This window comes from Pelodiscus sinensis, chromosome 2, assembly GCF_049634645.1.
Source record: "Pelodiscus sinensis isolate JC-2024 chromosome 2, ASM4963464v1, whole genome shotgun sequence".
Classification (NCBI taxonomy): Eukaryota; Metazoa; Chordata; order Testudines; family Trionychidae; genus Pelodiscus; species Pelodiscus sinensis.
Window position 1 is genome coordinate 228,948,245 of NC_134712.1, and position 13,719 is coordinate 228,961,963.

At 40.9% G+C, this 13,719-nt stretch overlaps 1 long non-coding RNA gene across 2 annotated transcripts in view; it reads left to right on the forward strand.

The window, feature by feature from the left end:
* Positions 1–13,719, forward strand: part of LOC102456494 (uncharacterized) — a 134,228-nt gene that overhangs the window by 41,762 nt on the left and 78,747 nt on the right. For both annotated transcript variants that reach the window (XR_012902090.1, XR_001367751.3), the window contains exons 3-4: positions 1,884–1,946; positions 5,492–5,656. This is a non-coding gene — a long non-coding RNA (uncharacterized LOC102456494). The remainder of the gene's footprint in view (positions 1–1,883; positions 1,947–5,491; positions 5,657–13,719) is intronic.

Genomic DNA, 13,719 nt, shown 5'->3' on the forward strand with positions numbered 1-13,719 from the left:
CTCCATTGCATGTGAGATGCAGATCAGCAAAAACTGCTGCAATCAGCAAGGGACAAAACCTCTTCTAAGTCATGCTCCTAACAAAAAAAGAAGTCCCTCTGAGGGCGCCTCCGATAACAATTGGAATTCTTTAGGGAGCCAACGCTAAAACTCCTTACAAAGGGATACACTGCTCTCACACTCCAGCTGCTGGTTCAGTAGCAAAGGCAGGAGAGTGCAAATTTGGTTACTTTCATCTAAATCCTCTTAGTGTGACTGCAAAGGGTGAGCATTCACTCTTGCTTCTCTGGAGGTTGGGAAGTAACACAGACTATAGGTGAAGATTTATTGTAGGTTTATTTGACCATTTCACGTTACAACCTTACAGAAACAAGATATTCTTTTAATAAAATGTGGTGTTTATTTCATTTGTTCTATTCCCACAGTGGCATAGCAAGTAATGTCTTGAAAAAAATCTTGCTGTCTTTTGTGGTGTTTTCCCTGGAAGAAATTGAATGTTTCATATTCTAAAAAACCAGATGAGAAACATGAAGTCATTAGTCACCCAGGCATTTACAGTGTTTTTCCTATTTCCTTTCTCCCATGGCCTCTGCGGTCAGTAGTATAAAATTCCTAGGAACTCCCACCTAAACACAAGTTTCCTGTTTATGCTCCCAGTGGCTTTTATGTTTAGCTGTTAAAAGCTATTGACTAAAGTACCATAAAAAGAATGTGAATGGAGACTGCAGGTGAGCAGAAAAAAACATGACAGAATTACATCTGTATTCATTTTTATTTGAGAACAGGGACAAAGGAACAAAGATACCAGTTAATAAGTGCATTATTGCCTCAGAGGTGGGCAATAATTTTTGCAGGGGGGACCACTCCATGAATTTTGGTAAGTCATCAGGGGCTGGCTCAAGGCCTCTAGAAGAGGTGGGGTCTCAGGTGGAAGGGGCAGGAGTGGGGCTAGAGAAGAAAGAAAGAGCTAGCTGCTGGAGGAATATTAGAAACACTGTACTGCCTCTTAAAACGAAACTCATCTTAGTCACCATACTTCAGACTGAAGCAACTCCAGTGTGTGTGTCCCTCTCCCCAATACCTGAGGTATAGGAGTATGGGGTACACGCTGACTTTGGCACTCCCCTCCACCCCCTCTGTGCAGCTAGTAGAAGGGTCCCGGGAGCAGCTTGGCTGCAGGACAGAAGAAGGTGGGGGGTGAGGGGCAGCTGAACACATTCTGTAGGAACACTCTGCTAATCCAGACTGTGGGCCATATTTTGTCCACCTGTAGTGCCTCAGATGAGCCGGGCTACAGATACAGTATTGCATTTCTGCTTTAGCACATCAACCAAACTTATTACATGCAAGTGGAATAAAGTCCAGACCAGGTTTATATACCTCCACTTGGTGCTTTAATAGGGTCGTTTTCATAAAGCTGAAAACAATTGAACCAAATCATCTGGGGGAGAGAATTTTGTACAGAAAAAATACAAATGATTTAAAGACAACTCACTAGATCCCCCAAAAGGCAGAATCCCACAGTTAAGGAAGAAGCATGTGATGGTTGAAAAAAAACAATGTGGTTTAGCAGAGAAGTTAAGGGGGCAGTTTAAAAAATAAACTTAAGAAAGGAGACGCTGATAGTAATGAATGCAAATTAAAAGTTGGAAATTGCAGAAAAATTGACAGGGAGCAATCTCTGGTCAGACATAAAGAAAATAATTTTGTATTAAATATATTAGGCATTAAAATATTTTTGACGATGGTATCAGCCCACTAATGGTAAGACTGGCAATATTAATTCAGAAAAAGGGAGAAGTGTGCAATAAATATTTCTGTTCTATTTTGGGAAAAGATGATATTGTCTCAGGCTGGTAATAATACTATTTCTAATCCACTAGTATCTCTGGAGGATGTTAAAAAGAAGCTACTAAAGTCAGAAGTTATGAATTCAGTAGGTCCAGGTAAGTTTCATCCAAGAGTTTTAAGAGAGCTGAGTGAGGAGCTCGTTGTAATGAGGTAATGTCCATTTTCAATAAGTCTTGGAACACTGGGGAAATTCCAGAAGAGAAGCTAACGTGCCAATTTTTTAAAAAGTAAACTGAATGATCCAGGTAACGATAGGCCTCTAAGCCTGACTTCAATCTTGAGCAAGATAATGGAGCAGCTGATATGGCACTTTATTTATAAAGAATTAAAGGAGGGGGTAATTAATGGAAATCAGCATGGGTTTATGAAAAATAGGTCTTGTCAAGAGGACTTGATCTTTTGTGGGGTGGGGGAAAAAAGATTACTAGTTTGGTTAATAAATATAATAGTGTTGCTGTAATAAAATACTTAGACTTTTGTAAGACATTTGACTTGGTACCACAAGATATTTTGATTAAATCAATATTTTGAGACTTATTTAGTGAGTTTTCAATTTAATGTGTGCGTTATTTTATATTCTAGGTTTTTTTTAAACAGGAAATAATCATCAATTATATATGTTTTCAGTGGGGTCCCTCAAGATCCATTCTTGGCCTCATGCTATTAAATAATTTTTTTCAATAACCTGGAAAAAAAGTCATGAAAGCTTTATCAGTTATATGACAGAGGGGGAGCAGTAAATTTTGAAGAGGATATATCAGTGTTTCTCAGCCAATGGTACACGTTCTCTTAGGGGTACGCGAGAGAAGTCTGGGGGGTACCTCAGCACAAGTGAAATTTGACAAAAAATGTCTGGGATTTTGCCCTGCAAAGAGGATTGGGGAGGGGGCAGTGGCACATGCCTGTCAAACTGAACATCCAGAGCTGCATGCCAGGATGTTAACAGCCACTATGCGCACACATCCAGCGCCTGACAGGAAAAGCGCATGGCTGCAGAGGTGGCAGCTCCGGTGAGCCCCAGAGCAGTTCCAAGTTGCGGGGCGGATTTGGGCGGGGAGAAAAAAAAATCACTTCCATGGCCTCCTCTCCTAGATTGTTTCCACTCCGGCAGCTTCCCCAGGGTGCTGCAGTGGGGGGGGGGGGGGCAGCTGAATCTGGAGACGCACATTACCCCCATCCCTACCAGTAGCTCAGTACAACGCATCCCCATCACAGTAAGCTTTGCTCCAAAGGACCCACCTACATCAGAGGTGTAGTGAGGGGGGGGCGCCGGGCTAGGGTGGGAGCACACAGCTCCACATGGCGAGCTCCCTGCAGACAAGATTCCGAGGCAGGGTTGGGCAGTGGGAGCGGGCATTTCAAAGGTAGGGTTTTCATACGTCCAGTGCCTGACTCTGGGGGAGGGGCATTGGGTTAGAACTGGAGGGGGTTGGGGGAACCTGGCTCTGGGGAAGTGGTGAGTGCAGGAGGTGAGCTGGGGGTGCCTGGCTCTGGGGGTACTTATAATTTTTTTTAAAGGGGTACTTTATTAAAAAAAGGTTGAGAAACACTGGGATAGATCACTGATTCACAGCAATTTCAATTGCTTGCTAAACTGAGCACAAGCAAACAACGTGTGTTCTAAGATGGCTAAATGTATGCAGTTTGGAACAAACAACGTAGGCCATACTTTCAGAATGGGGGATTCTATCCTGGGAAGCAGTGGCTCTGAAAAAGATTTGAGCATCGGAGTGGCTAATTAGCTGAACGAGCTCCTAATGTGATGGTGGGACCAAAACAGCTAATTCAATCCTGGGATACATAAAGAGGGGAATTTTGAGTAGGAGTTGAAATGTTATTTCACTTCTGTACTTGGCGCTGGTGCAACCAATTCTGGAATACTGTGTCCAGTTCTGGTGCCCACCATTAAAGTAGCATGATGATAAACTGAAGAAAATTCAAAGAAGAGTCACAAGTATAATTAAAGATTTAGAAAACATACCTTAGTGATAGACTCAATAAGGTCATTTATTTGACTTAAAGAGAATTAAAAGGTGACTGAAATATCTACCTGAGGAATAAATATTGGGCTCTTCAATCTAGCAGAGAAAGGTTAAACATCATCCAGTGGCTAGAAGTTAAAACTGGACAAATTCAGACAGGAAGCATACATTTTTGAATACACTGGAGTAATCTAAGATTGTGGTGGATTTTCCATCACTGACTATTTTTAAATTGAGGTGGAAATACACCCAGGGATGCTTAGAAATTAGTTGAGGAAAAGTTCAACGACAGAAGGTCAGACTAGATGATCACAGTGGTCCCTTCTGGCCTTGGAATCTATCAGTGTATGAAACTGAAAGTATCTGATATTAAAAATTAAGTTTATCACTGGGCTGGTAAAAGATGAACAATCTGTGGTATGCAATAAAGAATAATAGTTACTATTTTTATACAATTTATTAGAATATCTTTGAAGTACCAAAATTCAGACTGCCAACATTTGCTAAAAACTTCTCTTTTAAGGTCACAAAATTAGCCTCATGCTGAAACTAGAATAAAAGGCATCAGTAGAAGAACAATGTTTAACTTCTATGGGTCTATTAGACATGGGAAAGCTCTGGCTGATATGCTAATCTATTTCTAGGGCCAGTTTGGAATCCTAATCTGTGGTATATAATCTAGTATGCTATCCAATCATTTGAAAAATGTTAAGTCCTGTTGAAATCTACAGAATTTCAGACTTTCTCATGTTTATCACTTCAACAATCACTACTGTTAGAGTAGCAAAATTTGCTAATTATGCATTGAGCATATAGATTTGAAAGGCACTGTCCTGGACTCTTGGGTACTTGGTACAAATACTAATTATGTATGTAGCCAGGAAACATTACACACTGGTTATATGTGGTATTTATTATTAAATATGCTATGTGGACACTTAGACATTTCCATTAATTTTTAAGACTATAAGAAAACTAAACATTAAAGTCCTAAATAATCTTACAGTCCCCAGCACATTCATGGTTAAAACTAGTATGAGAGCCATAAAATGCCTTTTACTTCCCACAGTGTAACTTAAGGGTGGAGTGTCATTACCTTTGAATTTCCTGGCTTCATTTGAGCCAGACATTTCATGTTATTTAAACATAGTTTTGTGTATTTTATTATATCATGAATGATGTCATTTTCACCCAGACACCGTTGACACTAATTTATTTCAGCAGGTAATTAGTACAGAATTATTAAGCTTTCATGCTGTTATTGCCTGTCATGACATTTGTATGATGTAGAACACACCCATTTTAGAACATAAGCAATATTAAAAGGATCAAGATTTACTCACTAAGAATATACATGGAAACTTCACAATCAAAATTGTTATATACAAGGAAAGGAATATGGCCAAAATACTTTGATAGATTTCTATGCAAAGTCTATATTACCATGTTTGTCTGAGTTTACTGCTGAGTAGTGAATGGACCCAGAGTGTGTTGAAATTCATAATATAATCTTTCAGAAGGAACACACAAAATTAGGAGCAGGACTGTTGCAGGCAGTTTCAACTCCTTAGGACAGGAGTGGTTAATAAGATGGCGGCTGCTCACCAGGGTGAGCCACTGACAGGCAGCTGCCACTGTATTTACCTGCCTCTCCACAGGTACGGGCGATTGCAGTTCCTGTTGGCCATTACTAGCCAATAGTAGCTGTGGAAAGCAGCACAGACTGGGACACCGGATTGGCCCACAGCCTGGTATTTGACCACTGCTGCCTTAGGATGATCAAGCAAGTCATTCCATGTCCTACACATTATAGAAGATTACAGGTAACGTAAGACTTATAGAAGGGACTAATTCAATATACAATATATTGCATTTCCTTGAATGCTCACCTTTTACTCATGGTGAATATCTCTTTCTATTGTTGTGTCGAATACCTTCTTCAACAAATGATCTTAATTGCAGATGTTCTTCTATCCAAATATTTTACATCATATACAATGGCATATACTGAAGTTTGCTTCTTATTACAAATCCAATTTTCAGCTTCCTCATTTTAGAAGAATAGTCTCCCTGGAATTTTACATGTAGTCATAGGTATGCAGGGGTTGAGGCCAAGTTTAGCCCCCTGCACTGAGGTAGGATTAAGTATACCTTGACCATCCCTGATAGTCTACTTTGTTCTTTCAAAAGCCTCCAGTGATGAGGATTCTACCACCTCCCGTCAAAGTTCAGCTATATATTGTTGGATTTTCCTACACTTCATCCCAAATTAGGAACTTTTAGGAAGTTTGAGGGCAGGAAAGGGAAATCACAAAAGGCACTTTAAAATGATGGGCCCCAGTTTATAAAGGCATTATTATTCAGCACATCATTTAAGGACATGCTTACATTTAAACACATTCTTAAGTGCTGGTTAAATACTTTCTTGAATCAAGGAGACTATGTTAAAATGCGTTTTTTGAAAGTTTTCCTGTTATTTTGTTAAGCTTCTAATATAGTTTAGCACAGACAAAGGAAAACATGGAGTATGTAGACCAAAGAACACACTTAAGTTTTTTATTTTATCATACTTATGGGGAGTATTAGTTGGGGAGCAGTAAAGTTATAATATAAAGAACTTGGAGTTTAGATATTCATACCAAAATATTTGGGGAAAGGACTCAATGGAACAGATATATTAAGAGGAGGCATCAAAAAGTGGGGCATAGGAATTCCTGAAAGGAAGAGACAAGAAGATCGGTCTCTCTCAGATTAGCATGGGTAACAAAGTTCAAACTTTCTGATAGGCAAGATACTCAAGGCCAAAATAGGTCTCAATAGTGTCAGGTTTTAACAGTCTGATTGTAAAAAGCAGCATATGTAGGCAGAAGCCATTCTGAGAGTATCCAAGAAAGAAGAAAGGAAATGGGTTGCCACTCCAGAAGGATTTACGAAAAAAAGAATTGAAGGTCATAGGTTAATTCTGCAGCTAATTAAATTAGAACAATGACAATGCAGCACCATATTGTATCAAGTCTGATTTTTTGTTCTGATGGCTTCTGTTTTGTCAACTAAGTGGAATTTCTAAAGAAGAGTATCTTGATTCCTTCTACAGATTTAAGCATTGCTGTCATGTAGAACCTGTAAGCTCGTGATGGTCTTCCCCAGTTACCAGTGCTGATACATAATTAATTTAAATCTTTGTTTTCAACCTTTGAAAGATGAGGTCTTTATCATGTGACATAGCTTCTTGCACTAACAAAAATATTACAAGAGTGAGATCTGTCACTTTATAATCAGGTTACTAAGCAAGCACTTTACTTGCTAAGTGTAATATTCACCTACAGCAAGACTGTGTGGAAAGAGCACATAATGCACCACCCACAAAGGAGCTGTCTGAAGAAGAGACATCTATCTGTCAGGACCAGGAGAGAGCCATAACAGCGACAATTACTTCGATCCTAATTCCCTGCACAAGTGGTACTGTACATCACAGCAACTCTATTCCACAAGCTTTGTCACTTACAAGTGGGACAAAAAGCTCCCCTCTCCTCTCCTCCCCAGTAAGCATCTTAACAAAGGTTGCACTGATACATTTCCCCTCTGGCCTTCAGCATATTCCACACAACTCAGGAGATTTCCTTTCACTAAAAAGTAGCTCTCTGTACCATCACAGCTGGAACTAACTGAAATAAAAACCATTTTCAATTCTTATGTTTTAATATAGAAGAATCAGACTTGGAGGCTCAGGCCCATCTCTGGATATGGATCCAAACTTTCCTAAAAGTCAGGAGGTATCTGAATTGGACACATTTTAAAATATGTAAAAATTACTATCTGCATCTAACATGGAGGACAACTTTAGTTGTCTCCAACCCCACCCTTGATTTTGCACATTTCTGATTCATAAAAGCATATTCAAAATGTCTCTGTGTTATAACTATTACTCTCCCTTTTGGACTGATTTGTAATTCTGGGTGGTCCAGCTTCCACAGGGAACTTTAATTGTTATACCTCTGAACTGCAGCTGAGTGAAACTTTTGTAATGAAACATGAAGCCAGGTGAATACAAACTGGAAACTCAGGCAAAGTTTGACTAGTTAGCAGAGGCTCAGAAACTTTTCAGTGAACCGAGTCCAACAGAGCTCTGGTTTTGGTGTTTTTAATTCATATGCCAAAACAAAACACAATTCAGGAGTTTGAACTGAGTTTGGCTATGTGTTTATGAATTTAAAACCCATGCAAACTAGAACTGTGCAAAACTTTTGTAGGGATCCTTGAAGCTAAAACTACAGAGATAAATTTACTGTCCCGGAGCTTGTCTAAACTTAGGGTTTGTTTATACTGGCAAGTTCCCTTGGCAAAAGGCAATTTTAATCAACAAAACAGGGTGGGTATACCTACTACAAGGCCACCTGTGGCAACAAAACTCAATTTCATCAACAAAATAAGACTTCTCAATGAGAGGCACAGGCCTTTCATGGACAAATTTGCCAGTGTAGATACTGAACTTAATTATATCTCTCAAACTGGCCTCTTGTCAGCCGTTTCAACTCCACTGCCCTGCAGCCAGGTAAGCAACCTTCTGCCCTCCCCCTGTTCAAGCCCCAGGAATATCTGAAATTCCACTTCCTGTTTATACGGCATGAAGAGCTCACATCACATCTTTCCAGGTGACCATAGCAGCTTTCCACAGGTAGTGCTCTCCTGCCTTGGACCACTGTGGAGCTGCTAGATTTGCTCTCACACTTCTGTAGTGGTACAGTCACCCAATGCAACTGCACTTAGTGCTTAGTGAAGATGCTACCTACAACGATAGGAGAGTTTCTCCTATAGGCATAGCTACTTCACCTCTCCAAGAGGCAACACTACGTAGAAAAGGGGCTAGCTTGGTATAACTGTTGCTCAGCAGTGTGGATTTTCCACACTCCTGAGTAATATAATTATACTGACATAAGTTAATAGTGTAGACCAAGCCCCAGATTACTTCCTGAATAAAAAGACTAAGACTGGCAAGCGATTAAAGAAACTAGTCATGATTAATCATACTGCTAAATAATGAGTGCCATTTGTTTCAATACTTTTGAGTGTTTTCTACATTTTCAGTTACAATGCAGAATGCAGAAAGTACAGTGTTCACTATTTTTTATCACAAACTAGAAGATTTATCTAGCATTGCTTGGATCCTTAACTCTATTATTTGTTTTCTGGAAAATAAAATGAATGTACACACTTAATTTGAATCGTTGCTCTGGGGTGGGGCTGGGAATAGAATCATAGAATACTAGGACTGGAAGAGACCTCGAGAGGTCATTGAGTCCAGTCCCCTGCCCTCATGGCAGGACCAAATACTATCTAGACCATCCCTGATAGATGCCTATCTAACCTACTCTTAAATATCTCCAGAGATGGAGATTCCACAATGTTCCTGGGCAATTTATTCCAGTGTTTAACCACCCTGACAGTTAGGAACTTTTTCCTAATGTCCAACCTAAACCTCCCTTGCTGCAGTTTAAGGAGTTCAGTATGCAGGCTGTCCTGCCACAGCCCTCTCTCATCACAGCAGCTTGGGGCCAGATGAGATGCACTTATCTATGGCTGCAGCGTCTCCAGCTGACACTGCCAGGGGAGGGGTGCATGTTCCCTAGCTGAGGCAGGTGCAGGTTCATCTGCTCCCTGAGCTCCTCAGCCAGAGTGAGGAATGCAGCAAATTGTGCTTTTTCCTCTTGCTCCCTAATGAAGGGAACAATCTCCCCATACAAATTGGGAGGAGGAAGGTTCAGCCCATCCACTCTCCCTAACGGGCATCAGCAGATGGAGGTGGGGGCATTTGGGGCTGTAGCAGTCCCAGATGGCAATTCTGTCTCTCTTCTGTGTGTATTTATGAGAAGCAATCCCATTCCAGGCACATCCCATTTTCCTGGCACAACCAAACACTTACCTTGCTTTCAGTTATTATAAAAAAGAAGAAGCTATATATCAAATTTGGTTGTCCTAGCTCTTACCATTTAGGAGGAGTTCTTGAACAGACAGAAAAACACACAGACTCTCTCAAATATGTAGTAGATATGCATCATAAAAGTAGTATTTTAGCTCACCTAATACAAATATTGTAGTGCAATCTCTAGCATGAAAGTTGAGCTTACAAATGTAGAATTATGTACAAAAAACTACTTTCAAAAATAAAATATTAAACTTTAGAGCCTACAAGTCCATTCAGTCCTGTGCAGTCTGTTTCTTGTTTACAACGTCACCTGAAAGTGAGAACAGGTATTCACATGGCACTGTTGTAGTTGACGTCACCAGATATTAACATAGCAGATGTACTAAAGATTTGTATGTCCCTTCATATTTCAAACACCATTCCAGAAGACATGTCCATGCTGATGACAGGTTCTGCTCAGTAATGACAAAGGTGTGCAGACTGATGCATGTTCATTATAATCATCTGAGTTACATGCCACCAGAAGGTTGATTTTCTTTTTTTGGTGGTTCGCTTCTATCGTTTCTGCATTGAAGTGTTGCTCTTTTAAGACTTCCGGAAGCGTGATCAACTTCTCTCTCAGATTTTGGATAGCACTTCAGATTCTTAAACTTTGGGTCATATGTCTTAACTATTTTTAGAAATGTCAAGTTAGTCCTTTCTTTACATTTTGTCAGATATGCTGTGAAAGGGTTCTTAAAACAAAAATGTGCTGGGTCATCAGATTCTGCCATATATTCCATTCTATAGCAGAATGCGGGTAAAATAGAGTGGAGGGAGAATTGTATGCCTCCAAAGAGTTCAGTCACAAATTTTATTAACACATTTTTAAATAATCAGCAGCAGCATAGAACCATATCCTCTGGAATGGTGGCCAAAGCATGAAGGGGAATATGAATATTTAGCATATCTGGCACCTGAATACCTTGCAATGCCTGCTACAACAGTGCCATGTGAATGCCTGTTCTTATTTACAATGTCATCTGAAAGTGAGAAGTGCATTATTTTCTGTAAATGTAAACAAACTTGTTGTCTTGGAGATTAGCTGAACAAGAAGTAGAACTTGGTGGTCTTATAGGTGCTGAAGTTTTACATTATTTTGGTTTTTTATTGCAATTATGTAAGAAAAATGTACATTTGTAAGATGCACTTTTACAATAAAAAAGATTGCACTGTAATACTTGTATAAGAAATTGAAAAATACTATTTTTATAGTGCAAATACATAATAAAAATATAAAGTGAGCACTATATACTTCATATTCTGTGTTGTAATTGAAATCAATACAGCTTGAACCTTTCTAGTCCAGAACCCCAGGACCAGATCGATTCCAAAAGAGAGAATTTTCTGGACCATGGGAGGTCAATATTGTCTAGCAGCATTACCAATGCTTCCACTGCTTACTGGGCTGTTAGAGGACATGTAGGTATAAACTAGAGCTAAATAACAGCACGGAACACTGAGGCTATAGCTACACTGCATTCCTCTTTTGAGAGAGGAATGCAAATGCAGCCGAGCAAAATTGCAAATGAAGTGCAGATTTGAATTTCCCATGATTCATTTGCATAATGGAGTCCAGGCGCTTTTTTGAAATACCGTATTTTGAAAAAAAAACTCAGTCTAGACGAGGTTATTTTGAGAAAAACCCTTCTTTTGAAATAACCCTTAAACCTAGGTTAAAGAGGGTTATTTCGAAAGAAGGGTTTTTTTCTCAAAATAACCCCGTCTACACTGCATTTTTTCTTTCGAAATAGGGTATTTCAAAAAAGCGCCCGGACACCATTATGCAAATGAAGTGCGGGAAATTCAAATCCGCGCTTCATTTACAATTTCACTTGGCTGCATTTGCATTCCTCTCTCGAAAGAGGAATGCAGTGTAGACATACCCCAAAGGTGCATGTACACCCTTATACACTTATCAATATAGGACATGCAATTTGAGGTATGCAAATTGCTTATCTTATTTTGATCTAATTTCTAAATAGCTTATTTTGAAATTTGGCACTGTCTATGTAGCACTAAATTTCGAAATAAACCACTATTCTGAAATGTCCCTAAACCCTCATGGAACGCGGGTTACAGGGATGTTGGAATAGCAACCCTGTTATTTTGAAATCTATTTCGAAATAAAGAGCTGGTTTAAAAGATGCGGAATAGCTATTTCAGGATACCTCCGGTATCCCAAAATAGTGCCACAGTCTAGACGTACCCTGAAAGCTAGGACTGGTTGCTTGTAGCCCAGTGGGGCACAAAAACGGGGGGCTCGTTCCCCCTTAGGGTCAGTGGGTGGACATTCTGACCCACTACACAGCACCTTGTCTATAGTCAAAGAGTCTTTACTCGCCCACCCTTGTTCCGGGGGGGGGGCTGACAATATATACCTAAGAACCGTCCTCCAGCCCAACCCTATGTCAAGGAGGGGTAACAGGCAATTAGACAGTATAGGGACGCATTATAAGTCTGAGCCCTGGTTCAGGTCGGGGCAGCAACAAAGCAGTTTCTCAGTAGCTCAAGGCCCATTTGCAAGGGCTCCAGCCAGGTCCCCTTGCTCAGGCGGGGGTCCAGTAGATAAATGTGAATGGGAGGTGAATGGGATCAACTGAGGGGAGAGACTTCCACCTGAGAGTGGGGTACCGGGGGGGGGGGGATGCATGCCCACCCACTCCACTGCGTCCCAGCCCAGGGCCTTAGTAGCAGCAGAGCCGATGGTTGCTGGGTCAGCAGGGATCCATGCTGAAACACACTGATCTTCTGCTACTGCAATCCACTGACCCTCTGCTAGACCAAGGTCGGCTATCCCTGGGCCATTTCCGTTTCCCCCCTCGGGTTGTACCTGGATCCGGGGCAGGTCCTCAGGACAGCGTGGGTTGGGGTCCTCCAGCTAGGTAAACAAACTCTCCGGGCAGTCCTCCAGTAGTCGGCCTGGTAGCCCAGGCCAGTCATCAGCTTCCCCAGGGTCTAGCTTCTTGCTTGGTTGTGCTGGGGAGGCTTCTGGCTTCCTTGCTGGCTAGGGCTTGATCGGTCTTTCTGGCAGGCTTTTTCTGACCTCGCCTCCTGGCTTCCACCCAGGTGAGTTGTTAGGGCCAGATGCTGCCCACCAAGGCTCAGGGAAAGGTTCGTCCTCCTCGGGGTCAGTGGGTGGCCACTCCCACCCACTACATTGCTATAAATAAACTTTATGGGACCATGGGAAACTGCCACACCACGAAAAGTGGACATCTGGCTAACTAAATCATTCCAGATGACAAATGTTTCTGGACTAGTGGGGTTCAACTTGTGCATTTAAATGTAGAAAAACATCAAAAAATATTACATTTCAATTGGTATTTTATTGTTTAACAATGCAATGAGTTAATTGCGCAAGTTAAAAGTGACTGACAGCCCTAAAAATGCTTTCTATGGTCTGCTCCTGCTCCCATTGTAGTCAATGGGAATCTTGCCACCAACTTTATTAATTAGTGCCTAGGAGTCCGCTTCAGACAAGTTTTCAAATTCCTATGTAAAAATCTAGATGAAGCCTTTGTGGAAATGGTCACATTTCTAGCTTTTCCAAAATCCAAGTCAGAAATCTGGAGAATTTTTTCACAAGAAGTTGATTAGTCTTTTCTTCTCAAAAAAGAAAAATATCCAGTTCAACCTTTCCTCATAGGTCAGGTTATCGTCTCTCGATTTGCTCCCATAGGCACCTCATGGCAGCACTCAGAAGGTGCACTGCCCCCACTGGGCTCCTGCCAAAACTGATTTCTAAATAGGGTACTCCCTCATGCCCCCTCACTGTTCCTCTGCATGGCCCTCCCTGCACAGGCACCAGTAGCCTATGCTCACTCCAGTTTGTCCACATCTTTCTTGAAGTATTAGACACAGAATTCCAGCTGATAACTTACAAGTAGAACAGGATACAGTAGTTATCTCCTGTGTCTTACC